The sequence below is a fragment of the Papio anubis genome, chromosome 6 (assembly GCF_008728515.1).
Source record: "Papio anubis isolate 15944 chromosome 6, Panubis1.0, whole genome shotgun sequence".
Classification (NCBI taxonomy): Eukaryota; Metazoa; Chordata; class Mammalia; order Primates; family Cercopithecidae; genus Papio; species Papio anubis.
Genome location: NC_044981.1, coordinates 68,012,532 through 68,040,181, shown reverse-complemented (window position 1 = coordinate 68,040,181; position 27,650 = coordinate 68,012,532). Strand labels below are relative to the sequence as shown.

At 37.5% G+C, this 27,650-nt stretch overlaps 1 protein-coding gene and 1 long non-coding RNA gene across 7 annotated transcripts in view; one reads left to right on the top strand and one right to left on the bottom strand.

Annotated features, from left to right (window-relative positions):
- Window positions 1–27,650, bottom strand: part of KCNQ5 (potassium voltage-gated channel subfamily Q member 5) — a 564,981-nt gene that overhangs the window by 395,498 nt on the left and 141,833 nt on the right. The window lies entirely within an intron of this gene.
- Window positions 7,863–11,407, top strand: LOC116275306. Its single transcript, XR_004184320.1, has 3 exons — window positions 7,863–7,931; window positions 9,511–9,672; window positions 11,350–11,407. It is a non-coding gene; the product is annotated as an uncharacterized LOC116275306 (long non-coding RNA).

Sequence of the window (27,650 nt, the reverse complement as noted above, 5' to 3'; positions counted from 1 at the left end):
TTCATCTACTCATTTCCTCTCATTCTCTGATCTCCAAATGTCAAGCAGTCAGCTCCCAATGTGGCACTCTGGGGCTACAGGATTCAAAGCACACATGGCATTTCTCGGCATTGTGCACAAAAAATGAGCTCATGCATTTGAAAGGCTGGGCACGGGGCCTGACACTCAATAGGAGCTGAAATCAAGGCCAATTCTCCCATCTCCGTTTCCTGCTTCGTTCTTTGCACTGAAGGGCACATGTGTGCACGTGCACCACATCCCCCTTTTCCTTGGAGGAGTGATATATTTCAGAATTGTTCTTGATCTTATCTCACCTAACTCTCCTTTGATAATGTAATTAAATGTCCTTGTAATATTCTGAAAAGAAATTAATAAATAAAATAATTTGCCTAAACACATAATGCCAACTCCCCCATAATATAAGGGGAAAAATAAGAAAAGTAATTCATGACAAAAATGTATTTCTATAGGTAAATGGGCACGATATACTTGATTAGAAAATATAATTAAATTGTTAGATGGTGGCACCTAAACACAGAATCCTCGCAATTGCAACTGCTGCAAATGTATAATAATATGGGCATGTTTCACTGGCAACTCAAATGCCACAAGCTGTGCTGCCATCAATGGTGTGATTTTTTTTTTTTTTGAAATGGTGACCAATTCTTGGTAAAGTTCCGAACAAAACTAACCACAATATTCTCTTTATGTATATGGTAGCTGCATTCCTGCAAAATTCAGAGTATTACGATTGTGCAAAATGCTTTGTGTTTATTTGCAAAATGGAGAGAAGCTTAAGTTCAGATTATTATAAACAGACTTTTTACCTACATAACTGTCCAGCAGGATACTCAAGGTGCAAATGTCCCATGCACTGTAGACAGATATTTATCTCCTATGTGCTCTCTTGCCATATAATGCCTGTTCAGACGTTGTAACGATCTGAAAATGTCTCACCCATAAAAAACTCTCCTAGGAGGTGGGTAATTCTATTATATTCTATTTCCATGGAGACTTTTTAGAACAACATGTTTAATTTCAAACTACAACTTTCATTATAACAAAATATTTGCAACCCATGATAAAGTATTCCATATTCTTCCAAAAATTCCTCTGGTATTACTGTCTGCTGCAATGAAGATATCACAAGTGTTCCCATGCATCCCTAAATATGTATGGATAGATTCTGGGTTTTGAATTTGCTGAAATAGCCTTGAAATAGAGACATTAATTACATGCTTAGTTGGAGACAATGTAATAAGGTTCCTTTGCCAAAGTAATTGGAACCCTACAGCTATGCTCTCCCGGTTATTATACAGGAGCAACAAGTTTTAAGGCATATAAAACACCAGAGGCAGGTTGAATTGTAACAGCAACTCAAAGTCAGTTGAAAAAAATTCTAAGTTAAGACTGAAAAAACATGACCCATCATCATTGAAATGCTCTGTTTTATGACTTTGTGATTACCAGAATATAGTTATTTTAAGGGCCAGACTTTCTTAAAGCTCCACTTCATCCAATAGCTGATTTACCTGTAAAACACCTACGAAAATATTGATTCCAAAATGCCGATACAAGAGGATGTCTCTACTATTGGCTTTATTGTGCTTTGAAGGGCAAAAGAATGGTATGGAAAGATCTCACCAAAGCAGAAAAAACAAGAAGCTTGAATTTAAAACCATGTTGGGAAGGTTCATGAATGGTGATGTCAAGAAATAAATGGGCATGGTAAAAGAGACAGACTGTGAGACACTGAAAAAAGAAGAAAACAAACAAATATTTAAATATTTTTGGAATATATTATGAGACAATGACTTTCTCCATAATTACAGACTCACAAATACATTTAACAATTTGATTTGCACCATGGCTATGAAATGAAGCTCAAATCAAGATTTTTATACTCATGGCATCCAAAGAAGTTTACTTTGTGGGAGTCTCAATACATTTTCTTTCCATGAAAATATAGTGGCCGGCTGCTATGGTTTGACTGTGTCCCCCAAAGTTCATGTGTTAAAAACATAATCTCCAATGCAATAGTGCTGACAGCAGCACCTTAGGAGTTGATTAGGTCATAGAGGCTCTGCCCTAACATGGATTAATGCTGTTATCAGAGAAGTGGCACCCTCATGAAGGATGAGTTTGGCCCCTTCCATCTCTCCTGTGGGCTCTCTTGGTATGTGATGCCTTCCAACATATTATGACAGAGAATGAAAGCCCTCACTAGACATGGTCCTTCAATCTTGGGCTTCACAGTTTTGAAAACTGTGAAACAATAAATTTCTGTTCTTTACACATCACCCAGTCTCAAGTATTCTGTGACAGCAGCACGAAAGAGGCTTAGACATTTTCTTTTGCTGTACATTAGTCCTTTGAAAACTAGTGTTTTCCAAATAGTTGAATTTATAAAAGTTATCCACCAACCAAGCATAGGCAGGAGTCATTTGATGACATCCTGAACTAGAGATAAAGATGTAATGTACCTTTCTGGAAGTCAATATTTTTAATGTTTTTCCAAGTTCCATGTGTGTGCTTGGGGTGAGGGGAGGGCATTTGGTAAGAGAAAAGGGAGTTAGAACACTTCAAAATTTGATGTCAAGGGAATTTACCTATCCTGATTTCTGGATACCAGTCTAGCTGATGTTCACATTTTGTCATTCAGTGTGTGTATGTGTGTGCGCATATGCACACACACGTGTGGATATGCATGTGTGAGTACATAGACATACATTACAGCACACTTTGGCCTCCTTTCTATTGCTCTCATATGCAAAGCTGCTATCTCAGGCATTTAGCTCATTCTGTGGCTGGCTCTTTCTCAGCCTTCAGATCTCACCTCAAATGCTGCCTCTCCTGAGAGGCCCTCGCTGCTTCTCTATGGAAGAAGCCATTCTCATCCACTTTCCAAGACCACATCCTGTTTATTTTCTTCAGAGCACTTACAAGGCTGCAATGATCTTGTTTATTGACTTGACTGTTTATTGATGATTTCCCCCCATGTTTGCCATTCTTACCTCCAGACCCAGGACAATTTCTGGCACATAGAGGATACCAAAAACAAAACAAAACAAAACAACAAACAAACAAACAAAAACCCTTTGTTGAATAAACAAACACTGAATATAATTCTTTGGACCTAAAAACTCTGCTTTTTATCTTCAAGTTTAATACTGTGTACTTTATTCTTTTAATATTCTTAATGTTCTAAATGACTTTATTTTTCCCTAATAGAAACATTTATCCAAGTTTTTTTCTATATTTATTTATTTAGGGGATATCTATCCCCTTAAGCATTTATCCTCTGTGTTACAAACAATCTGATCATGTTCTTTTAGTTATTTCTAAATGTACGATTAAATTATTTTTTACTAGTCACCCTGTTGCGCTAACAAACACTAAGTGTTATTCATTATTTCTAATGATTTTTTGTATCCGTTAAGCATTCCCACTTCTTTGTGAAAAACTGTACCCCTCACTACCCTTTCCAGCCTCTGGTAACTATCCTTTTATGTTCTATCTCCATGAGTACAATTGTTTTAATTTTTAGTCCCTACAAATAAGTGAGAACATGTGAAGTTTGTCTTTCTGTGCCTGGCTATTTTTCTATGTTTAATCTCTAGCTCAACTTGATGCCAAATTGAATTAGCTACTAAATTCATCTTCATTGCATTATAGCTCATGTGATGTTGGATGTGGCTTCTCCGGGCTTTACTGACTTTATCATTTATATTGAGAAACTTTCACTACTTTGGGAGATTATTTTATGATTACAGTCATTCTGTAGAGCACAAAAGAACTAGACCAAGGAAGAATAAAGAAAAACTTGTTAGTATGACGTCTTAAACATCAACAGCATTGCTTTAAGAAATTGTTAATATTTCAAACAACATTTTAATGAATTCTGGAGAGACATGCCGGTTTTGTCAAACATTTATCTTGACAAGTTGAGTCTAGTTCTAATTCTATTTGGACGCTGCAGGATCCCCTCATCTCAATACTATTCTTCTGTTCTCTCGCACTGGGCCCCATCCAAGTTAATTATAAAATGGTCCTTTGTGAAACGTAAGTGCATTTTGTTCACCACTACTATCTAAGAGGTCCTTTCCACTCGGCCTCCGAATGGAAAACAAAACAAAAATTATATTGTACAAATATAGGGTTCTATTTTTAGGAAGGGAAAAGAAAGATGGGACTAAGTGTCCTATGTTTTGAGTTCCTTTCCTGATTTTGCCACTCACCAGCCGTGTGACCTAATGCAAGTCTATTGATCTCCTTGTGTATCAGTTTCCTCATTTAAAATATATGAAATTTATGAATGATAATGTCTACCTCACAAAACAGACCTAATAATGAATAAGTCACCACATCTAATACATGAAGTATACTTAATTGAACTTAAAAATGAATTTAGCATACACTTTAATTCTTCTATCACTGATAACTCTCTCTATAATGTTGTATTTCCTTTCTCTATATAATAAGTTATACTTAAATTAACTTAAAAAATATTCCTTACAGTGACATTTTTGTATGCATCAAGAAAACTGTATGTCCTAAAATTTTTGGTTTAGGATTAACCTGAAACACTGGTCTGTGGTAGAACACCTGAGTTTCAGTTTCAGTTAAGCTGAAGGGCTTTGGGCCAATTGTTTCACCTCTGGACATCATTTCTCCTCATATATTAAATATAGAGGGTGGATTAGCCAGGTGTGGTGGTGGGCACCTGTGATCCCAGCTACTGAGGAGGCTGAGACACAAGAATCCCTTGAACCTAGAGGCAGAGGTTGCAGTGAGCCAAGATTGCATCACTGCACTCCAGCCTAGGCGACAGAGCAAGACTGTCTCAACACACACACACACACACACACACACACACACACACACACACCCACAGAGGGTGGGTTTAGATTCATAGCTCCCAACTGTGGCTGCACATTGGTATCATCTGGAAGACTGAAAACAGATAATGCCCTGGCTCCACCATCAGAAAGGATGGTTTGGACTGGGGCTTGGCATTGGTATTTAAAGATTAAAAGTATCTCCTCTGGGATTTCTAATGTGAAGCTAGGGTCGAAAACTTTCAATCCTTCAATATCTATAGCTATTCAGAAACCAGAAAATAAGAAAGGACAAGTTTTTTAGGATGGCCCGTATTTTTCCTAAGGGTATAAAATATAAGACGTGGGTTCAAATGAAGTCATAGCCTACCCTAAAACTTAAAAAGTCTTTGAGGAAAAAATAAAATTTCATCTCATACAAAAAAAGACATGGACTACAAATGAATAGGTATATGGTGCTATTATTGTAAAAATTCCATTATTAGAACCATGGCATCAAACTATAAGGTTAATATAGAATTATATAATCTAGAATTATTTGAAAATTTGTTATAAATTATTTGTTTAAATGATAAAATATTTTTTACCAAGTTCTCTTTAATAATACTGCTATCTGCTGTATAGTTTAATAAATAAGGCAGCAAACTATTTTTAACTATAAACAATTCAGGTCCTTTTAAGTGCAAAAGGATGCCTTAGCTAAATAGAAGGAAGAAGAAGGAGACTATTTAGAAGCTATTATGAGTCAGGCATCACAGTAGGTGCTACTGTATTTGATAAGTCATCCCCATACTATTCTGTGAAGTGTGTGTTACTCTTCCTACCTTACAGATATCCACAGTCTTGTTAATAAAGGCAAAGGGATCTTCCCATGGGACTTTCCAGAAAAAATAGCAAAGTCAGGATTTGAATCTGGACATTCTGATTTGTTAGCACGTTTTATAATCATTATTTATAGTCTGTAAGCTCTAGAGCATTAAAATTCACTGTACGCACAATACATAGTCTACAAAATTCCTCCTGTATTTTTTTTTCCAACTTTTCTTCCCCACTCATTCATTCGTTCACTTATTCAGCTACCAATGAGCCCATCCACCAAACACTTAACTGACTAGTTGATGTCAGGCTGGAGATGCAAAGATACCCAAGAAAAGCAGCAATTGGAATGTAAGCTGTCTAAGGCACGGGCACTGAGGCAACTAGGAAACATTTTGGAAAACAACAAAACAGAAAAATCAGATTGGTCTTAAGAAACCTATTAAAGCAGCACATAGTGACTCAGAACAGACATAAACAAAATCATGTTAGAGAGACAGAATGGGCCTCAGGCTGATAAGGCAGGATTAACTGGTGAATGCACAGGAAGAATGTGCCAATCAACAGAGGAGCTGGTTAAGTTTGGAAACGTAGGAACATCAAGGTCACAGAGGTGAATAGGAACAGGGATGAGCGCTGACTCAGAAGAATGTGCCTTGGCATGCTGACTCAAGTGGCCTGTATGCTGACAGGCATGGACTGGGAGGACGGGTACTCAAGTTACTTTCTTGATTCTGTTTGTTCTGCATCCATGATTTCCTCACAACCTTCTGGTTACTTTGGCTTCCTACATAGATTGGCTGCAGCATTAGAATTTTTTTTTTTTTTTAAATACTGATATTTAGGCCTCACCAGAGACTAATTAAGTCTGAATTACTTAAGGGTAGTGTTGAATATTTGTACATCTCTAAAGCTCAAGTGATTCACATACATAACATGGGTTTGGCAAACATTTTCTGTAACGGGCAAGATAGTAAATATTTTAGGCTTTGTGGGCCATCTGGTCTCTGTTGTAACTATTCAACTTTGCTATCATGGCACAAAAGCAGTTATAGATAATACTTAAATGAATGAGTATGGCTGTGTTCCAGTAAAACTTTATTTATAGACAATGACAATTAAATTTTGTACAATTTTCATCTATCAAAAAATTGTATTTTTCTTTTGTCTTCTTTCATTTTAAATGTAAAAATGCAAAAACCACTGTGAGTTTGTGGCTGTACAAGAACAGGTGGGGGGCTGCATTTGTTTCACAGGTCAGGGTAGCCAAATCCTGGTCTGTGGAGATGATACAAATGCACAGACATGTTTCATCACAAATGAACCAGGATTCTCATTTCTAATACACCGGTCTCTCAGAATTCTGTTGTGAGAAACCAGCATTCTGAAGTAAGTAAACTTTAGGACTTTGAATAAATCAAGTTTTTCTAAACCCATGTGGCTGAGATCTAGACTCTGGGTAATGGAGACATCACTGAGACAAATGACTTCATTTGGAGAACTGACTAGAGAAGCCACTGCCTTTCCTCAAGTAAGACTGATTCCCCATTACTACATGATGTGAGCTGTATAAATTAGACATCTATTAGGCCTAGTTAGCACGTTTATTTATTTATTTATTTTACTTTAAGTTCTGGGGTACATGTGCAGAACGTGCAGTTTTGTTACACATTTTTGCAATCGATCCACCTGACAAAGGGCTAATACCCAGAATCTACAAAGAATTTAAGCATGTTTTATAATAAATTATTATTTATAGTCTGTAAGCTCTAGAGCAACGTCATCTGACATAACAGTCACTCACCCATGTGGCTACTGACCACTTGAAATGTGGTTGGTTCAAACTGAGGTGTGCTGTGTTAAAATACACACTGGATTTTGGAGGCAGTATGAAAAAAAGAGTATAACATCTCACTAATAATTTTTATATGTCATAACAATTGTGTCAAAATAATAATATTTTGCATATACTGGTTTACATCAAATATATTATTAAAATTAATTTTACCTGTTTCTTCTTAAATGTAAATAACAGAAAACTTTAAATTACCTATGGGGCTCCTATTATATGTCTCTTGGGCAGTGCTATTCTAGAGAGCAGAGGTTGAACTGTCCTAAACTCAGGGTTTATGGCAGAATTTGGAACATGGTGGGTTCTAAGTAATTGTTTGTTGCGAGAATGGATGTAACTCTGTGATGTGTGCACCCAGGAGGTACAACAGATTCCAAGCAAGAGGTGATGATTCAGCTTCAACTTGAAGGCTAAACGTTAATCAGGTGCCAGAGAGGAATGACAAATGAGAAAAATACACAAATTCTGCCCTGCTACTGTCCTTTTTTTGTTTTGTTTTGTGTTTGTTTGTTTGTTTGTTTTTGATTTTTTTGAGGCGGAGTTTTGCTCTTGTTGCCCAGGCTGGAGTGCAATGGTGTGATCTTGGTTCACTGTAACCTCCACCTTCCAGGTTCAAGCAATTCTCCTGACTCAGCCTCCCGAGTATCTGGGATTACAGGTGCCCACCACTACGCCCAGCTAATTTTTTTGTATTTTCAGTAGAGACAGGGTATCACTATGTTAGCCAGGTTCTCCTGACCTCAGGTGATCCACCCGTCTCGGCCTCCCAAAGTGCTGGGATTACAGGTATGAGCCACCATGCCTGACCCCTGTTCCTGTTCTTGACTAACTCCCTATCCCTGTCATGTTTTCTAGTCACAATCCCAGGTCCATGATGTCCCCAACCTTTGCTATTAGAAGCTTTGCCCAAGACCAAAGGAGCATAGTCACAGTGCCAGGGAGACTCAGGCGGGCATGTGTTCCTCTAACATCCCAGGAGAAAAAAATGCTCTGTGTTAATTCTAAACTATTCCTTTTCTATTTGTCTTCAATGATATAAGAGAAGAAATACTTCATGAGATGTTAAATGAAAGCCAAGCAAGTCTAAAGCACTTTAGTGTTCGTCAATTGTTTTTGGTTGGTGTTATCTTTATTGGCTGATGTTGTTGCCTCTGGCTGCCTAATCTTTTCTCACTTTTTAACTGCTGTTTAGCTTTTCGTAATTTGGTGCTTAGATGTATTCTTTTCCTTTGATTATGCGATAATTTGGGCTTGACGCATAATGGTTAATTCAGAATCCACTACCATCACTTTCTCTCTTCTGGGATAATCTCTACCATGGAGGCTAGAATAGTGAATTCCCAAGCTCTGAGTCTCTCCTGCACATAAGGGTTCCCATACGACTCAGTTTTGGCCAAAGGGACATGGGTAGGAATTCCTCGAAGAAGATCTTTTCCCATAAAAAGGAAAAGCCTTGCTAGTAGCCTCTTGGTCACTTTGCCACTTAACTGGAATGCAGGTTGGAGGTGGAGGAACCATCTTGTGACCATGAGAGGATGAACATGAGGATGGTACGTTGATGGCACATTGAGGAGAGTAGGCCAGACAGAGCTCCAGTCCTGCATGACACTGTGGAGGCCTGACTTCCTTTAGATTTTATATTGTGTGGGGAAAATAAATCCTGAACTCATTAAGCTACTGTTAGTCCAATTTTCTATTACCTGCCACGAATACATTACCTCATAGAGTAACTATAATTTATAATATTATTATAATAAAAGTCTTCTCCCCTCCACAGCAGAAATCTCCCAATGACTGTGTCTCTCTTACATCTTTCATCCACTTATCTTGTTCTCTCTGCTGTCTCCCTTCTCTTCTCTCTATCAGGTCTTGACTCATCAAGTTTGGAATCTAGGGAAGGTTATATATAGGAGAAATGCAATGCCCTGAACAGCAGTGGTAGTTTGGAAGCACAGTCAGTAACACATGCAGTCCCTTCACATCTTGATTGTGTTCTCTCCAAAGGAAAGAGTGTCCATCAGACGACTTGGCTGAATGTGTGCCCAGACCCTTGGCCAGAAGAGTTGAGGATTCGAGGAAGGGTGAAAATGCCACCAGAGGCATAGAGCCAGGAGAGATGGTGTGGCAGCTCCTCATGTTGGAATGTGAATGTTACCTCCACATTTGGTAAGCCCTTGGGTATTAGAGAACATATTTCAATTCTTTTTGGGCTACACGGCCTTTTGTGTTCTGTGGTAAACCCACACAAGCCTTGTCATCTCAGCAAAATCATCAGGCTCTAGTTAGAAAAGCATTCCTCCCCACAGATAAGAAAAAGAAGCCTCCAATCCAAAAACAGCCAAGTCAACAAAGGAAAATTGAAAAGATGCCCAGACTACAGCACAGAGACATATTAACTCAGAAAAGGAAAATGTCTTTTTCCCCTCGAGCTGTTTATTCAGAACTTTTTAATGTAACCAGGTGACATTGGGTAATGTTGATATAACTACAGTTCCTTACTTTTCTTTCAACACAACGATATGCTCTGCCTTCTTTCTATAATTTCTTTATCTGGTAATACCGAGGATAAAAAAAATACCTAGGATATTTTGGGTGAAATAAGCCTCTCTTGTTTCCTATATAAAGCCATGTGGAATCACAGGTAGAGAGAACAGGCAAAGACACATCCCACTGACAGGTAACTTTACCCGAATATTTGCTTGAATCTATCTTGCATATTGTGATTTAGTTACTTTATTTCAAAGTCTACACTATTTTTTTTTTTCTGGCATGTTACTGCATTGCACATCACTACAATATTATAAGGCCATTTTCCATGGAGTATGTATATACACGCAAACGTAGGATTTCAGAATGAATACTCTTACTGTGAAGCCTCTGAAAATGCTGCTTAGGAATTGGGCAATTTCCTTTACTGAGAGTCCAATTTACCTTGTATATTTTATAGGTTATCTTTGAGAATGTTCAGCTTACATAACCCCCTCCACCATCTCTCTCTACAGCTGCCTGAAGGACATACCTCTAGGAAATGCCCTTTCATCCTCTCCCACTCATAGCTGTTTTGTGTCCATCCTCTGAATGCCTCCTTCCTTTGTCTCTGAAGACTTGAAGCTAACCCCTTCCCAACATTACCAAAGATTTTTGCTCTAGGTCCCCTACCAGAGTCCCTGCTTCTACTGCTCTGTTAAAAAACCTGTCTTCAGGTACCTACAGCTTCCACTACTCCTTCTTTCTCTGAATTCTTACTCCTTATAGTTCCTGGGATATCTAGCTGCAGTTATTGATTCATCCATTGAAAAAACATTTGATTAGCAACAGGAACAATTCTAGGCTCTGTAGATAATGCAGTGATAAGGCAGGTAAGAGTCTATGAGTCTAGACAGACAAGAGTCCAATGAACACATTAATAAATAAGAAAACCAGGTATTATGATAAAACCTGGTGTTATGATACAATAAAATGGGGGTTAGGAGACACAGAGGAACAAGGGGGCTTTCTAGCAGGAAACATTTCCATTGAAACTTGAATGTTACGAGTTTCTTCATCACTGACCTTATGATCTGCGTTCTGTGTCCTAATATGATTAATTCATCAAAACAACAACCACAAACACTTTTCAGGAAGGAATTTTAAAAGGAAAATGGTACATGCTTTGTGATACTGCATTTGTGTTTTTGGAGAATGGGATAATCATTTATTTCTTCATGCACATACAACTTACAATACTCTCATTCATGGGGAAGCATGAAATGAACTGTGCTGTGTGGGACCATGGTATAGGATGTGGAGAAGATGCTCTGCATAGAACTGCTCAAGTTATCATGTCTCTGTCTTTATCATCAGGATGTACCTGAAAGCTCTTGTGGGGGAGAGAGAGAGAGAGAGAGAGAGAGAGAGAGAGAGAGAGAGAGAAAGCATAAGATTATCTCTGTGACTGAAGAGTCTGAATAGGTAACCCTGGAAAACCTCAAATGCATTTATGTCCAGCTTTCCTCTATGAAAAATGAATTGGAAGGAGAACCAATCCCAGGAGCATTTGTGAAGTAGGTAACAAATGTAAGTGACATGTAACAAGAAAATGGTTGGCAGCAAAACAGACAAATGATATAGGGTTAGAGTTAAGTCAATACCATTGTTTTGGTCAAAATTAAAATGATTTTAACTCCTATTCATTGCATGTCAATTTTATTTGGCTAGCTCTAAAATTTTACAGTCCTATGTTATCAAAACTTAGGGTTTCACATAAGATGTAAAAAACTCTCTTTGTGTTCAACTGCTTTACTAGCTTATCATGTACTTTGCAAACATCTCCTGATATTTCCAGTCTTGAATAAAAGCAGACTTTGTCAACCCCTAGGTCAGTGCAAAAGTCCAGTTGAAAGCAGGCTTGAGTACTTTTATATAACACATTTTTTCAAACATAGAAATTGTTTTGGTTGTAAAGTAGGTCTTCATGTTACTGCCAGGCTAGGGTTAAAAGACAATTCCGCTTTTGTAACCCAAAATACTTAAGAGTAGGGGCAGCAATATCAACATGAAGATAAAACAAGATTTGCCCCAGGGAATCCAAATGAGATTAATCTATCAGGCAAATGACAGTGAAATGCAATAAAGACAAAGATGGCAGGCACATGAGATCATCAACTGTGAGTGATTTTTCCCTCAAAACTCATGCAGTTATAAATATATGAGAATATATCCCTAGCTGGAAATATAATAAGAAAGGTGTATTAGTTTCCTAGGGCTGCCATAACCACCACAAAGTTGGTGGCTTAAGACAACAAATCTGTTCTCTCAAAATTGTGGAGGCTAAAAGCCCCAAATTATGGTGTCACCAAAGCCATGCTCCCTCTGAAGACTCTAGGGACAAATTCTTCCTTGCCCCTTCCTAGCCTCTGGTGGGTCCTGGCAATCCTTGGCATTCCCTGGCTTGTGGCTGCATCATCCCAATCTCTGCCTTGGCCTTCACATTCCTTTCCGTGTGTCCCTTCTTCTCACAAGGATACCAGTCATGGGATTTAGGGCCCACTCTCTTAGCAACCTCACATTAACGACTAATTACATTCACAAAGACTCTATTTCCAAATAAGATCACGTTCTGAGATTCTGCATAGACATGAATTTGGGTAGGGACAGTATTCGAATGATTATTAGTGTCAGAAGATTCATGTTCAGATATAAACAAGAAAAGTATGAAAAATAAGAAAACAGTGGAAAGAACTCTGGCCTCAGAGCTAGAAACCTGGGGCTGGTTCTGTTTTTTCTATGATTAAATTGCTGAATCTGCGAAAATCACTTACATAGTACCTGATCCAGAGTAAGTGACAGCTTATAATTATTATAATTATTGATCTCCCTGTTCTATATCCACCCTGCCTGTTACCAACACAATCATGTTTGCAAAACTCAAATCTAATATCATTCTTATTTAAAACCTTACATGTTATCCAGTTGATTACCAGATAAAGTTCTCAGTAGATACAATACCCCTTATTATCTGATCTCATATCTCCCCCTAAGTCTTCCACTCCTCACCCAACAGTCGCTCTATGTCCCAGATGCATTGAGCAAAACTGGGATACATTCTCATACCTCCTTGTCCTTGCTCATACAGTCCCCAAGTCTGGGATGCTCCAGACTCCTTGTCCACCTGGTGAATATAAACTCAGACCTAGTCAGTGCTCAGGTGCCAGCCCCCTGAGGCTTCCCTGAAGCTTTCATCAGAATGATGGGCTCCTGTTCTCTGCTCTTTGAGCATAGCAACCCCTCACATTTGCTTGTGATTATTTATTAGCATATCTTCTCTTGTGCATTAGGAGTTTCCCCAGGCTAGGCAAAATGCCTTATCAATTCTTAAAGCTCCAACTCCTTGGGAGGAAGTATAACATACGGAAAATAACATATGGTTTGGAGTTGAACAGGCCTCTGCTCTGCTTTTTCACCAGTTGTGCAAACTTGGAGAAGTTACTTAACCTGTAAATTGGGGTAATAAATGTACCTACCTACTGTGGTTTGTGGTAATGTTTGCAATGCATAATGCCAAGAACATAGTAAAGAATACTTAATAAATTCCTTTAACTTAATAGTGGTAGTTGAGTACAACTGAAAACTTAGGCAAGCCTATAGATTGTTGCTGCTCCCAATTAAGAATCTCCTGCTTTTGGCTCAGCATGGTGGCTCATGCCTGTAATCCCAGCAGTTTGGGATGCCCAGCTGGGAGGACAGCTTGAACCTAGGAGTTTGAGACCAGTCTGGGCAATAGAGGGAGACCTCGTCTCTACACACACACACATACACACACACACAATTAAATTAGCTGGGCATGGTGGCACATGCCTTTGGTCCCAGCTACTAGGGAAGAGGTGGCAGTATCCCTTGAGCCTGGGAGGTCCAAGCTGTAGTGAGCCATTCTTGTGTCACTGCACTCCAGCCTGGGTAACAGAATCACACCCCATCTCAAAACAAAAAACAAAATACCAAAAAATCCTTCCACGTAATCTTATTTGTTTTCCTCAGTAATTCCTTTGCCTACTCTCCTCAGTCTTCATCCAAATACTCACTGCTCTCCTAGAACTCCACCTAACCTTATTCTCAGCAGATTATCTTACCTCTTACTAGGAAAAAAAATGAGTAAGTAAATAAGTAACAGTCAAGTATGATCTCTTTCAACTCCCTTCTGTCCCACCACTCTCTCTGAGAGACACACACACATTCTCACAAACTTGTCTACATATTCATTTATGATGGTTTGCTTTCTTCCCTTCTGGGTCTGAAAAAGAAATATTCCTATCATCCTTTGACTGCTGAATGCCAGCCCCCATTCTGTGTGCCTATGACTCTGGCCTGGGCCTCCCCTTCTTCCTCTAGGACACCGCCTCATAATGCCCTCTTTTGTCAGCACCAGCTTTCTAGGGGGCATCCTTCCCTGTAGCCTACAAATATACTGAGCATTTCATCCCAGATCAAACAGACAAGATCAAGAGTCTCCCATTGCTCTGCTCCTAGATGTTTTCTTGCCTTTCTCCTTCCAATTTCATCCACACTTTCAAAGAACAGTCTGGAAAAGCAGTCTCAACTTCTTCACTCACGTACTCATCAATCTACCTCACTGCAACTAAAGACAAGCACTACAGTGAAATCACTTCATTACCAAATTTAATGAATATATTTACAAAAGCTATTTATAGTGGCACTTCTTCTATATTCAATACAATTGATCACTTTGTTTTGAAAACTATTTGAACTTCTGTGCTCTGGGATACAACTCTCTTCTAGTTTCTCTGATACAGAGAAACTGTATCAACTGACTGTGCTGTTGATTTTTTTTTTAATTTTTTTTGTCCAGTTTTATTGAGGTTGAATTGACAAATATAAATTATATTTATTTACACTGTGCAACGTGATGTTTTCATATGCATACACATTGTGAAATTATTACCACACTCAAGCTAATTAACAGACCTATGACCTCACATCGTTATCTTTCTTGGGGGGACAGTGAAGACATTTAAAATCTATTCTTTTAGCAGTTTTCAAGTATACATATTTTTTTCTGTGACAGAGTTTTGCTCTGTCGCCCAGGCTGGAGTGCATTGGCGTGATCTCTGCTCACTGCAGTCTTCTCTTCTGGGGGTCAGGTAACCCTCCCACCTCAGCTTCCTGAGTAGCTGGAACTACAGGTAAGTGACACCACGCCCAGCTAATTTTTGTATTTTTTGGTAGAGTTGGGGTTTTATCATGTTACTCAGACTGGTCTCAAACTCCTGCACTCAAGTGATCTGCCTGTCTCCACTTCCCAAAGTACTGGGATTAGAGGCGTGAGCCACTGTGCCTGGCCTGTATACAATATATGCTTATGTTACTGTAGTCATCATATTACGCAGTAGATTTCTAAAACCTATTAATTCTTCATTGAATTTTCTACTGGAGAGCTGTACTTCAAGTGCCAGTGACCCTGTGACCTTCATCTTTGGCCTACCATTCTTTCCACTTTTCCACTTATGCTAGAGACTCTCCTTGAAAAATGGCATCTCCTTTCATGTTTTTCTCTTACCATGACCTTTGACTTTCAAATTGTATGCCTTCCTTGAGTTTCAGAGTTGATTATCCTACTGCCAATTGATTTTCTCTAACTGAATATTCTACAGGCATTTGAAGTTTAGCTTTTTCAAAGTTGAACTCATTATATTTTCTCTTGATCCTCTTCATACATTCTCTTTTATAGGCAGCACAGTCACCCACAGTCAAAGCCTAATGGAGGGTGTGTTGGGGCAGAGATTCAAGGTGATGCCTCTATGCGGTATACCTGAAATTTAGGGCAGGCTCTGTAGCCTAGGAGTAAAGACAAAAGCCTTGGAAGCAAATTCTCTTGGCTTTTCAAAGAATCACCTCTGTGGTTTCTCTTGATTATATGTGTGTAGGGCAAGAAGGTACCTTTCATCCTAGGATGAGATCAAAAGGATATGAGTTTTGTTGTTGTTGTTTAAATGCTTATCAAAAACTGTTTCACTTGTTGATATTCAGAGCTGCTTCCTAGGGTGGAGGTGGAAAAATGTGTAAATGTAGCTCGGGGGTAATGTGGGCTTCTTGTGATTTGAAGTTCCAAAGATCTGTGGTATAGACTAGGAGTCTAGCTCAAGAGTCCTCGGCCAATACCTTCATCCACCCACCCCACTTACCCCACCCCCATCCAACTAATCACAAATCATTTTTCTTAAATATTTATTGACTCCACTTCCCCTGCTCCATATTTGCCACCACTTTTCTAAACTGTTTACCATCTGTCCTTTGAATGCTATAGTAACCTCTTTGATAGGGTTCCCAGTAATGTCTTGTCCTTCTCGAATCTAACTTCCACTAAGCCATCTGAGTGGCCAAACTAAAATTCAAAACCTTGCAGTAACTTTCTATTTCTTATAGGATAAAGACTCAGCTCGTTAAATGGTACAAAATCCTCTCCAGGATCTAGCATTTTCAGTTTCATCCATCCCAGCTCCCTGCTTACACTATTCTGCAGTTCGTGGAAGCTGGTTGGAGCTCTTCACAACACATTATTTCCCTTCCACTCTTTTACTTCTGGCTCATGTAATCTGCTTTGCTTGGAATGTCTGTTCCCAGCCTCCTCACTGGTGTAAATCTCACCCATCTTCCAAAGGCTCACGTGATGCCTGAGTTGTATCAAATGAACCTGTTGCTTCATTTCATGGCACCCTGTCCTCACGTCTGCTGGCTTGTTTCCACATTGTACTGCATTCATCTATTTATTTTTCTGCCTGTCCCTGTCCCTGCCTCCTCCACCTGAAGGATAAATTCTCACTAATTTTTATATCTCTTGCACCTATCACAGTGCTTGAAACATAATAAATACTCTGCAATGCTCACTCAACTGAATAAGTGAATTCCAGCTCTCCCACAAATTTATTATGACCTTGGGCAAGTCTCAAATTCTCTGGCATTCAGTTATTTCATGTGAAGCTAAGGAGCTGAACTAATCTCTTAAATGTCCCTTTCAGTTCCAACATTCTATGATGCTTCTATTATATTTGTTGAAAGAGTGTAATGGAGTGAAAGTTAATTTTTAATAGTCCATAATTACTAACAAAAACATTCCCTATTTCATCATTCATCTCTTCTGCATGAAGTTTGATATGTAAAGAGTTTAACTTAAAATATCTCTAAGTAATTGTTCAAAAAGCTCCTACCTTAATGTGTTGGAGTAAACAGAAGTAATTCACATTCATAAAGTGTAATGACTAGCAATCTATTTAAACTTGCAGAAAAAAACGAAGAATAATTACTACATTATAAATGGCTATTGGCTTATGAAACTATTCCTTGTTTTCTACCTATATATTCTCTTATTGTTAATAACTCAATGTTGGAGAGCACGCTTCCCAGTTGCAGTGTAACACAGTGCCTATGTGAATTGTTTATTATTTTAAATACATTTTTAATTTTGGAATAATTTTAGATTTGGAGAAAACCTGCAAAAATAGTACAGGAAGTTCTAGTATATCCTGTACCGAGTTTCCCCTATTGTTAATATATTACATTAGTAGGGTACCTGTGTCATAATTAATGAATCAATACTGATACATTATTAAAGTCCATGCTTTATTCCGATTTCCTTAGTTTTTACCTCATATCATTTTTTCTGTTCTAGGATCCCCTCCAGCATACTGCACTACATTTAGATCTCATATTCTTGGCTCTGACAAGTTCTCAGGCTTTCCTTATTTTGGATGACCTTGACAGTTTTGAGGAGCACAGACGAGCTGTTTTGTGGAATGTCCCTCAATGTGGGCATGTTTGATGTTATCATGATGAGACTGGGGTTATGGGTTTTGCGGGGGAAGACCACAGATGTAAAGTGCCATTTTCATCACATCATGCCAAGGCTGCATATTGTCAACATGACTTATGAGTGATGATGTCGACCACAATCACCTGGCTGAGGTAACGTTCGCCAGCCTTCTTCACTATAAAGTTATTTTTCTCCCTTCCTGTCCATATTGTGGAAGTCACTATGTGCAGCCTGCCCTTAAAAGGCAGAGGTATGTTCCAGCTTCATGGGGGTTATCTACATAAATTATTTGGAGTTCTTCTGCATGGCAAATGTGTCTCTTCTCCCTCATTGATTAATTTATTCAATCACTTCTTTGTATCAGTGTAGGCTTATGAATTGTGGGTTAATTTTGAAACACCAAATTTACATTAAATAGAAGTAAAAAGAGAACAAAATAAACATAAAGCAGGGACAGGGACAAAGTGTGTTCATTTGCTTCTGGCTTCTTTCACTCAATATTTTTTGAGGGAGGTGGAGGTGAGGTGACATTCATCCATGTTGGTGCATTTAGTTTTAGATTATTCTTATTGCTGTGTAATATGAATGCATATTATGTAAATATATCACAGTGTTTTTCCATATGTATAGCTGTAGATCATTCCCACTGCTGTACGCTATTCCTAGTGTGAATATAACACATGTATTTACGTTTCTTTCTGTTGCTATGTGTTGGACAGTTTCCAGGTTGTGACAATATGGATAGTGCCACTATGGACATTCAGGTATATGTCTTTTTGTGAACATATGGACACATTTGTGTTGCTACCAAAGAATGAAATTGTTAGATCATAGGACACACCTATGATCACCTCAAGTAGATAACACAGTCACAAGCAGGGTACAAGTCCCATTTGTTCTGCATCCTTGACAACATTTGGAATTGCCAATCTTTTTCATCTGTGGATACATAGAAGTATGTCATTGACATTTTATTTTTTATTTTACTGATAACTAATGAAGCCAGGAACCTTTTCATGTTTATTGGCCATTTAATATTATTTTTTGTGAAACTTTCATAATTTCCTGTTCTTTTTTGCTATTGGATTGTCTTTGTTCTTATTAATCTGTAGGGGGTGTGTGTGTGTGTTTATACACTGGATATAAATTCTTTGTTGAATATATTTATTTTGAATATCTTCTTCCACTGTGTGGATTGCCTTTTCATAATCTTAACAGTGTCTTTTGATAAGCACATTTTTAAATGTTAATGTAATCTAACATAGCACATTTGATTTTTTGGTTACTACCCTTTGTTTTAGTTTAAGAAATCTTTGCTTACTTGAGATTCAGAAAGATGTTCTAGAAAAGGGATTGGAAAACTATAGCTTGTAATCCAAATCCAGCCTGTCACTTGTTTTTATAAATAAAGTTTTACTGGAGCTCAGACAGGCTCATCTGCTTATATATTGTTTACGACTTATTTTGTGCTACCATGGCAGAGAGTTGAACAAGTGCAACAGAGACTGTAGGATCTGCAAAGCCTGAAACATTTAGTATTGGGCACTTTAAGAAAAGTTTGCCAACCCCTGTTTTAGAAGGTTTTGTTTTTAACCTTTACACCTAGATTTGCAATTCATCTAGAATTGATTTTCGTGTATGTTGTGATGAAAGAGTCAAGATTCATTTTTTTTTTCCCATAAGGCTATCCAATTGACCTTGCAGTTCTTGCTGGGGAAAAAAAAATCCTTTTCTCACTGCACCACAGTGTCATCTTTGTCATAAATAAGGTGACCAGTAAGCATGGGTCTGCTTCTGGGCTCTCTATTCTGTTCCATTGATTTATTGCTATCTAACCTCTCACCAATACTATACTGTCTTAAATGCTACAGTTCTATAATAGATCTTATATTTTGTAATATAAATCCATCTGAAGACATTAGCTGTCTTTTATGTTTCCACACATTTTAGAAAGCTTGACATTGATTTTGCCAAATATTTCAATTGTTCGGGAAGTAAAAAAAAGGTTTCCATTTTAAAAAATAATTTTTTCAGGTATGAAAAGAATGCTTCAAACTAAATATAAATTTAACTTTTAAAAACATTTAGACCAGTGAATAGCATCTATATAATATTACCTTTGTTTATTTATTTATTTTTTATTGTACTTTAAGTTCTGGGATACATGTGCAGAACGTGCAGGTTTGTTACATAGGTATACGCATGCCATGGTGGTTTGCTGCATCCATCAACTCGTCATCTACATTAAGTATTTCTCCTAATATTATCCCTCCCCTAGATTCCCACCCCCTCACAGGCCCTGGTGTGTGATGTTCCTCTCCCTGCGTCCATGTGTTTTCATTGTTCAACTCCCACTTATGAGTGAGAACATGTGGTGTTTGATTTTTCTGTTCCTGTGTTAGTTTGCTGACAATGATGGTTTCCAGCTTCATCCATGTCCCTGCAAAGGAAATGAACTCATCCTTTTTTTATGGCTGCATAGTATTCCATGGTGTATATGTGCCACATTTTCTTTATCCAGTCTATCACTGATGGACATTTGGGTTGGTTCCATGTTTTTGCTATTGTAAATAGTGCTGCAATAAACATATGTGTGCATATGTCTTTCTAGTACAATGATTTATAATCCTTTGAGTATATACCCAGTAATGGGATTCCTGGGTCAAATGGTATTTCTAGTTCTAGATCCTTTTGTTTATTGATATATTCAATATAGTGTTTTATAAAGGGCAACACTGATCAGCTAAAATCTAGATTATCCATGACATGGAAACAAAAGATGTCCTTAGCAATTTAGTTTAAATTTAAATTTCCTGTTAGAGATCTATAAAGAACTATTGTGATTCAGGTGTGGTAGGTGTGCAGACATTTCAATAAAAGCTCTTTGGTAGCTTCAGAGTTCTTAGGAAAAAGCTGTACTTGAACATTTCTCAATGTTTGCAAGTGAGAAAGGGTGGTGCTGTTATTTTCTCTGAACATTGCAGTTCAGTGATATGTTTTAAAAGTAGTGTTTTCTTATCCAACAAGCAACAATTGACAGGTTGAACAAGTAGGAATGCTGCACAACCCTTCAATATGTCTTGTGGGATTTAGTGGATTTTGAGTTAGCTTTGGCTAACATGTTAGATGCATAGCACTTTCCCTACATTATCTCATTAAAACAACCCCAGATGGAGGCTGGTAAAGGATGGCCATTTCACGAGGTTAACATGTGTTAATGTTGTCAAAATACCCATTTTTATTTTTACTTCTCTGAAGCTATTTATTTTACCAGAATAAAAAATAAATTTCTCTTCTTAGTGTATAAAGCCACTTGACAATTTATAATGAGTTATATATAAATATTATAACCTGCTGTCCACTCTCTAAAACTTGTTCATTATCATTCTTTTCAACAATTACCTTTAAGAGTTTCCTCATTGCACTTTGTCATAAAATAGGCTATTAGAGGCTATTGCAATGGTTGATTATAAGTTCAGGTCTACATTGAATTTTTGTATGTGATCTTTTGCATCGACGTATTCTCTGTGTAAGTATTTTAAAAGATATATAATATCCTTAAAATTGTAAGTGCACTAGAGAAAATGTAAGTCAAGATAGAGGATTTGCTAATTTAGGGCTAAATTTCATAGTGCAATATTTTTCACGAACTCAAAATAATAAAGATACTCAGTGAAAAGTCTGTATCACAAAATATATAAAGTAAGTTCTTAAGGCAAAAAGTCAACTTTTTTAGGGTTATGAATCATGTTAGAATTTGCTGAAAACTATAGACTATCTCCCCAGAGAAATAAATAAAAGCATGCTTTTTGCATATAATAGTCTAGGGCTTCGCGAGGAGGTCCTTGTTCCCCACACATAAATACCCCAACCATAGATCCCATCTCTAGTTCCTTGTGTCTATCTCCCTAGGTTTTCAACTCACAAGAGCTACTACATAAATCTGTTATCAAAATTACAAAAGTCTTGTTTTAATGAGGCCTGAAAAAAGTTCCTACTTACAAATTACATTACCATCAGAAGTCATTTTTATTGCATATATTTAAGGTATAGAACATGATGTTTTGATACACACACACACACACACACACATAGTGGAATGGTTACTATATTCAAATGTTTTAACATATCCATCATCTCACGTAGTTACCCTTTATTGTGTGTGTGGGAAGAGCACCTAAATATGAAAAGGTGCTCGACATCACTAATCAGCAGGGAAATGCAAATCAAAACCACAATGAACTATAACTTCACACCTGCTGGGATGGCTATTATCAAAAAGACAAGAAATAACAAGTGTTGGTGTGGAGAAAAGGGAATCCTTGTACACTATTGGCTTTTAATTGCTTAAAAATACTTTGGTTGCCTAATAGGTTGAACATCCTCCCATTCTTTGAGTCCTTTATTCAAAAAATTAAGTTTAATTTAAGTCAAAATACATTTATTGTTATTTTCATAAGTTGGAATAAATGGATACCCTTCCATCTTGTCTGAGCCTTAAATGCCTACTCACTTTTTGAGATCCGCTGTTGTCACTGTCTGCCCCACACCCACCCATTCCCCTCTGCCTGGCCACAGTTAAATCTGCATGCACACAGAAAACCTGTTTCTCACAGTTTCATCCCCACTCGCCCTCCAGAAGGCTGCCCACTCCTTTATCTGCTCCTTCACTGTATGTGCAACAACTTTTTTCAGTGCACCAAATTTCCTGGCATTCTTTGGTTATAATTCCCCGCCCCCTTCCCCCTTCTAGATTGAGGGTCCCTTGAGGGCTGAGAGAATTTCATATTTATCTCTAAATAGGAAAGCTGACAGAGAGTTTGACACATTAGTGAGCAGTAAAAGTTTGTGGATGAATAAATAAATGAAGGAATCTTTTCTGTAGTGGTATATTTACTTTGATAAAGCTTTTAGGGGCTAATATTACTAATTTATGATTGTATACACAATGGAGTCCTTAAGTACTTAGTTTCAGCTTTTTGGCTAAACTGAAAATGATAAAACTAAAATGATATTTGCATGCAAATACTAAATTGGTCTTAATAACAGACTTAAAGTCCACATGCAATACAGCACTCAAAGTATGGAAAATAATATCAGTACACATACGTGAACAATGTCTCCTTTCTCCTTGAAATAATTATTGATTTCATACTAAATATTTTTGATTTATAAATGTATGATTCAGGTCATCTTACAGACTCTGTTTTTAAAAACAAAACTGATTGTTCTGCAGATTATAATATTTACTGTCATTGTATTTTGTATCTTTCAAAGATTATAATATTTTGTTCCATTATATTTTATTCTTGTCAAACCCCTGAAATAAATTTACTTGTCAAGCCATCACTGAAACATCTCACAATCATCTACCAATGCTTTATCATCTTTAACACAAAAGCAGAATATGTGAGATGTTTCCCAATGCTTACTGAGGTACCACGTCCATCATCTCAAGAGTTAGACCTACTTGGCCTTTGTCTCTTTCCTCTCTTCCCATTGCTTTCATTTTTGGATTATTGACAACAAAATAATTTCACTGATATAACTGCCAACATGTTCTAGAATTCATTTCTCCTTAAAATAAATTTCAGTCAAATGAGCCATTAAAATCCACTTTAAAACCATATCTCCCATTTAAGCTTTCTCAACCTGTTGCTTGAGATGGTGTAGAGAGGGCTTACACGCTGTGGATTCTGTTTTTACAGGCTTCTGTTTCTTTTATTGAAAGTTTTAAATCTCCGATCTACTCTAGGCAAGCCCTGTCCAGGAGGGTGTGAGACAAGGTAAAACACCTGTCAACACACTGCCTAAAAATAGTTCTTAGTCTGGCTGACTTCCCACTTCAACCAAATTAACAGCTGTTGAGTTATTTGCATCTCCAAAGCCTGATGAACTTTTTATACTGTTTCCCCATCTTGGAACAAACCAAGAGAAAAGCCCAACATTTTAACTTCTTATCCTTTATACAAAGCTTTGTTTTCAGATAAAGCTATGAAATAAGAAGTTTCAGAAGGTCTCCACTCAAATTATTGCATTTTAGTGTTTTTTTTCCCCTTCCGCATGTCAGTACCAGGCAGTCTGCAATGTCCAGAACTCAAGCTTATGAGGCAATTCTACAGGAAATTGTCAATAATCAGCCCAAAGCTTCTCAACTCCGGCTGCACATGGAATCAGCTACAGAGCTTTTAAAAAAAGAATCTCTGCTCAGGTACCCCTCCAGAGATTCTGATTTAATTGATCTGGAGTGGAGCTTAGACATTGACATTTTATTTTAAAAATTCCACCAGATGATTCTAAGGATTGAAAAATACAGATAGCCCTTGTATTTTATGATGTATCTATGATTTTGTATTTGATCCTACTTAGATTTGTTTTGATTCTTTATTCTATCAAACAATCCAAAACATAGCTCTTACCTTAAAAGTATGTATTTTTATTATGTATTGAACATTGAACATTATATCACTGATTTTATTCCCACGTTACTTTCAAAAATTCAAAATTCCTTTTGAAAAGATGAACAAAACAATATATATGCATTTGTTCTCTATTCATGTATTGGCATGGCATGATATTTCTGTTTTACTTCAAAATTATTTAACTGTTCTCTTCTGGAGGCTTATCCTTTTCTGATCATTGCATATGTGGAAATAGGAAAAACAAAGTATTTGAGGAAAGGAGAGTATTTGGGGACTTCCAGGCTAGGCCAAAGATTGGGAGACTCACTATTTGCAGAGTGACTATTTTCCACATGATGAAATGCTTCCCTCTCCTCCATTGCAAGAATTGTTGGCTAAAGCCTTACAGATAGCTCCAATTGTGAAGTGGGCAGTGAAATATTTATAAAGGTACACCATGTTGGATGATCCCAGATCGGGACATGATGAAATGGAAACAGAAACTGGGTTCTACAATGAAAATAAATTTAATACATTAATGCGCGCGCGCACACACACACACACAATGGTTTTAAAAATAAGGTAACTATAAAGAAGCCCATTAATTCTTATGAAGTAGACTGTGATATGGTAACTGGGGCCACTTATTTGTACCCACTCAATCTGCCACTCAATCCTTTCCTCCAATTATGTTGAATGAAGGGCCCCATCTCTATCTAAGGTTCCTCCCTTTTCCATGTGGACTTCAGTAATTATCCTCTATCTCCCATTTGTACCATCAGTTTCTCTTTCTGTGCTACAACAGTCACATCAAAAAGCAAAGCTGCTCTAAAACAAAGAAAACAAATAACAAAAGTCAACTCTAACCCATCTCCTGTTCCATCTTCTGTTTGCCTTCAAAGCAAAATTTCTTGAAGAAGCTATCAGAAGTTATCTTCCCTTCATCACCTTTTCTCTCCTCCACCCATTCCAGTTGGACTTCCCTCCTCAACTCCACCAAGAAGGCTCTCCACCAATTGTTTTCAGCCACCAAACTCAAAAGTCAATCATCTGGTCTCCTTGTAGTCAACCTCTTTTTAGGTTTCAGCTGACGATTCCCTCTAAAAGAAATCCTGTACCTTTTAGTAGTTACTGCCCAATTCCTCTTAACTATCTCCGACACATCCCCGCCTCTCACACCACATTTTATTTATGCATTCATTAGTTGATGGACATTTGGGGGCATTTCCACTTTTAGGCCATTATGAATAATGCTTCTATGAACATTAATGTTCAAGTTTTTGTGTGGACATATGTTTTCATTTCTCTTGGATATATATACCTATGAGTGGAATCGCTGGGTCATATGGTAACATTAAATTTAAGCCTCTGAGAAGCTGCCAGACTGTTTGACTGTTTTCCAGAATTACTGCACCATTTTACATTCCTACCAGCATGTATGAGGGTTCCAGTATTTCCATATTTTCCTCCACATGTCATTATCTGCCTTTTTTATTATGGCCATCCTAGTTGGGGTGAAGTGGTATCTCATTGTGCTTTTGTCTTGCATTTCACTAATGGCTAACAGTATAAACATCTTTTCAGAAGTATTACTTCCCATTTGCGTATCTTTTTTGGAGAAATGTCTGCTTAGATCCTGTACTCATTTGTTAAAATGAAATGTCTTTATACTATTGAGTTGTAAGATTTTTAAATATATTCTGGTTATTACATTCTTATCGGATATGCAATTTGCAAATATTTTCTCCCATTCTGTGGGTTCTCTTTTCACTTTCTTTATGGTGTCTTTTGAAGCACAAAAGTGTTTTAACTTTGATGAAATCAAATTTATCTAAATTTTTCTTCTATTGTTGGGCTTTTGGTGTCATATTTAATAATTCTTTTTCAAAACCAAGATTATAATGATTTACCCCTGTGTTTACAGTTTCAGCTCTTACATTTAGGTCTTGATCCATTTTGACTTAATTTTTACATATAATGTGAGGTAAGGTTCCAATTTTGTTCTTTTTCATGTGGCTATCCAGTTACCCTAACACCATTAACTGATTTCACTCTTGATTTTAAATGTCTATTATGGATTAGCAAGTTCATTTGCATTTCTAACAGGTACATGAAATTTAACATACCAAAAGGCAACTCTTCATTCCTTTCCCACAAACTTATTGTTTCTCCTTCTCCAGTCTCTCCCAACTCGGTGAATTGTACCTATCCACTCAGCTGTTAAAAACAAATTTATCTATGATTGTTCCTTAAGCTGACCCATCAGCAAATTCTCTTATTTCTATCTTCAAAGCACATTTTAAAATTCATTCTCTTCGTCTCCTCTTTTCTACCTACCTTCATTTTCTAGGTGATTTCATTTAGTTACATAGCTTAAATACTGTCTTTATGCTGTGATGACAGACATACATATCTCTAAGTTCATCTTCTACTCTAAACTGTAGCCTTATATATACAACTTTCTACTAGCAAACTCCACAATATGCCCAAATGCAAACATTTGATCTCCAACTTTCTCTTACTCCCCCATCATACCATATTTTTCCCCTCTCATCTCCAGCAAATGGTGCCACCATTTGCTCAATTGTTAAGGACAAAAGCCTTGGAATTTTTTTGGCTCCTTACTTTCACACCCAACATAGAAAATGTTAGAAAATCCTGCAGACTATACCTTCAAATTGTATCTCGAAAATGACCACTTCTTACTACTTCCACTGCTACCAACCTAGGCCAGTTCACCATCATCTTTTGCCTGGTTTAGTCCAACAGTCTCCAAATAGGTTCTTCTGCTTCCTTTCTAGTACCCCCACAACCATTATCTATTTTTTCCCAGAGCAGCCAGAGTGATTATTTTAAATATAGATCAGATCAAGTCACTTCCCTGTTCAAAGCCTTTTGATGACCTTCAATGAATTTAGAACAAAATTCAAAGGCCTTGTTATGGTCTAGCCAGCCTTGCATGATCTAGTTTTTAGCCAGTCTCCAGATCTCAATTCTTGCCATTTGCCTCCTACCCAACTGTGCTCCAGTCATAGTGCTGTTATTCCAACTCCTCAAGCACATTCCCCTCCTAGAGTCTTCTTGCTGTCTCTCTGTGTGAGTTCCTTTTGTCCCAGACAACTGCAATGCTTGCTCCCTCTTTTCATTTAGGTATGAGCAGAAGTATTCCCTGACCATATTATCTAAAAGTAGACCCATCACTCTTCATTCCCCTTGATTGTCTATGTCCTCTACTGAATATAAACCACATGAGGGCAGTTTCTTTGCTTTTGATCCTTGGTGCATACCTAATGTCTAGAGAGGACTTGGCACACAGTAGATCATTAGTGAACATTTGTTGAAAGCATAAATAGATGAATGAATTAATGTCTTTGTTACTACCATCCTAGTTGAAGCCACTAGGTCTCTTTTCTAATAATCTCCCAGCAGGTCTCCCAGTT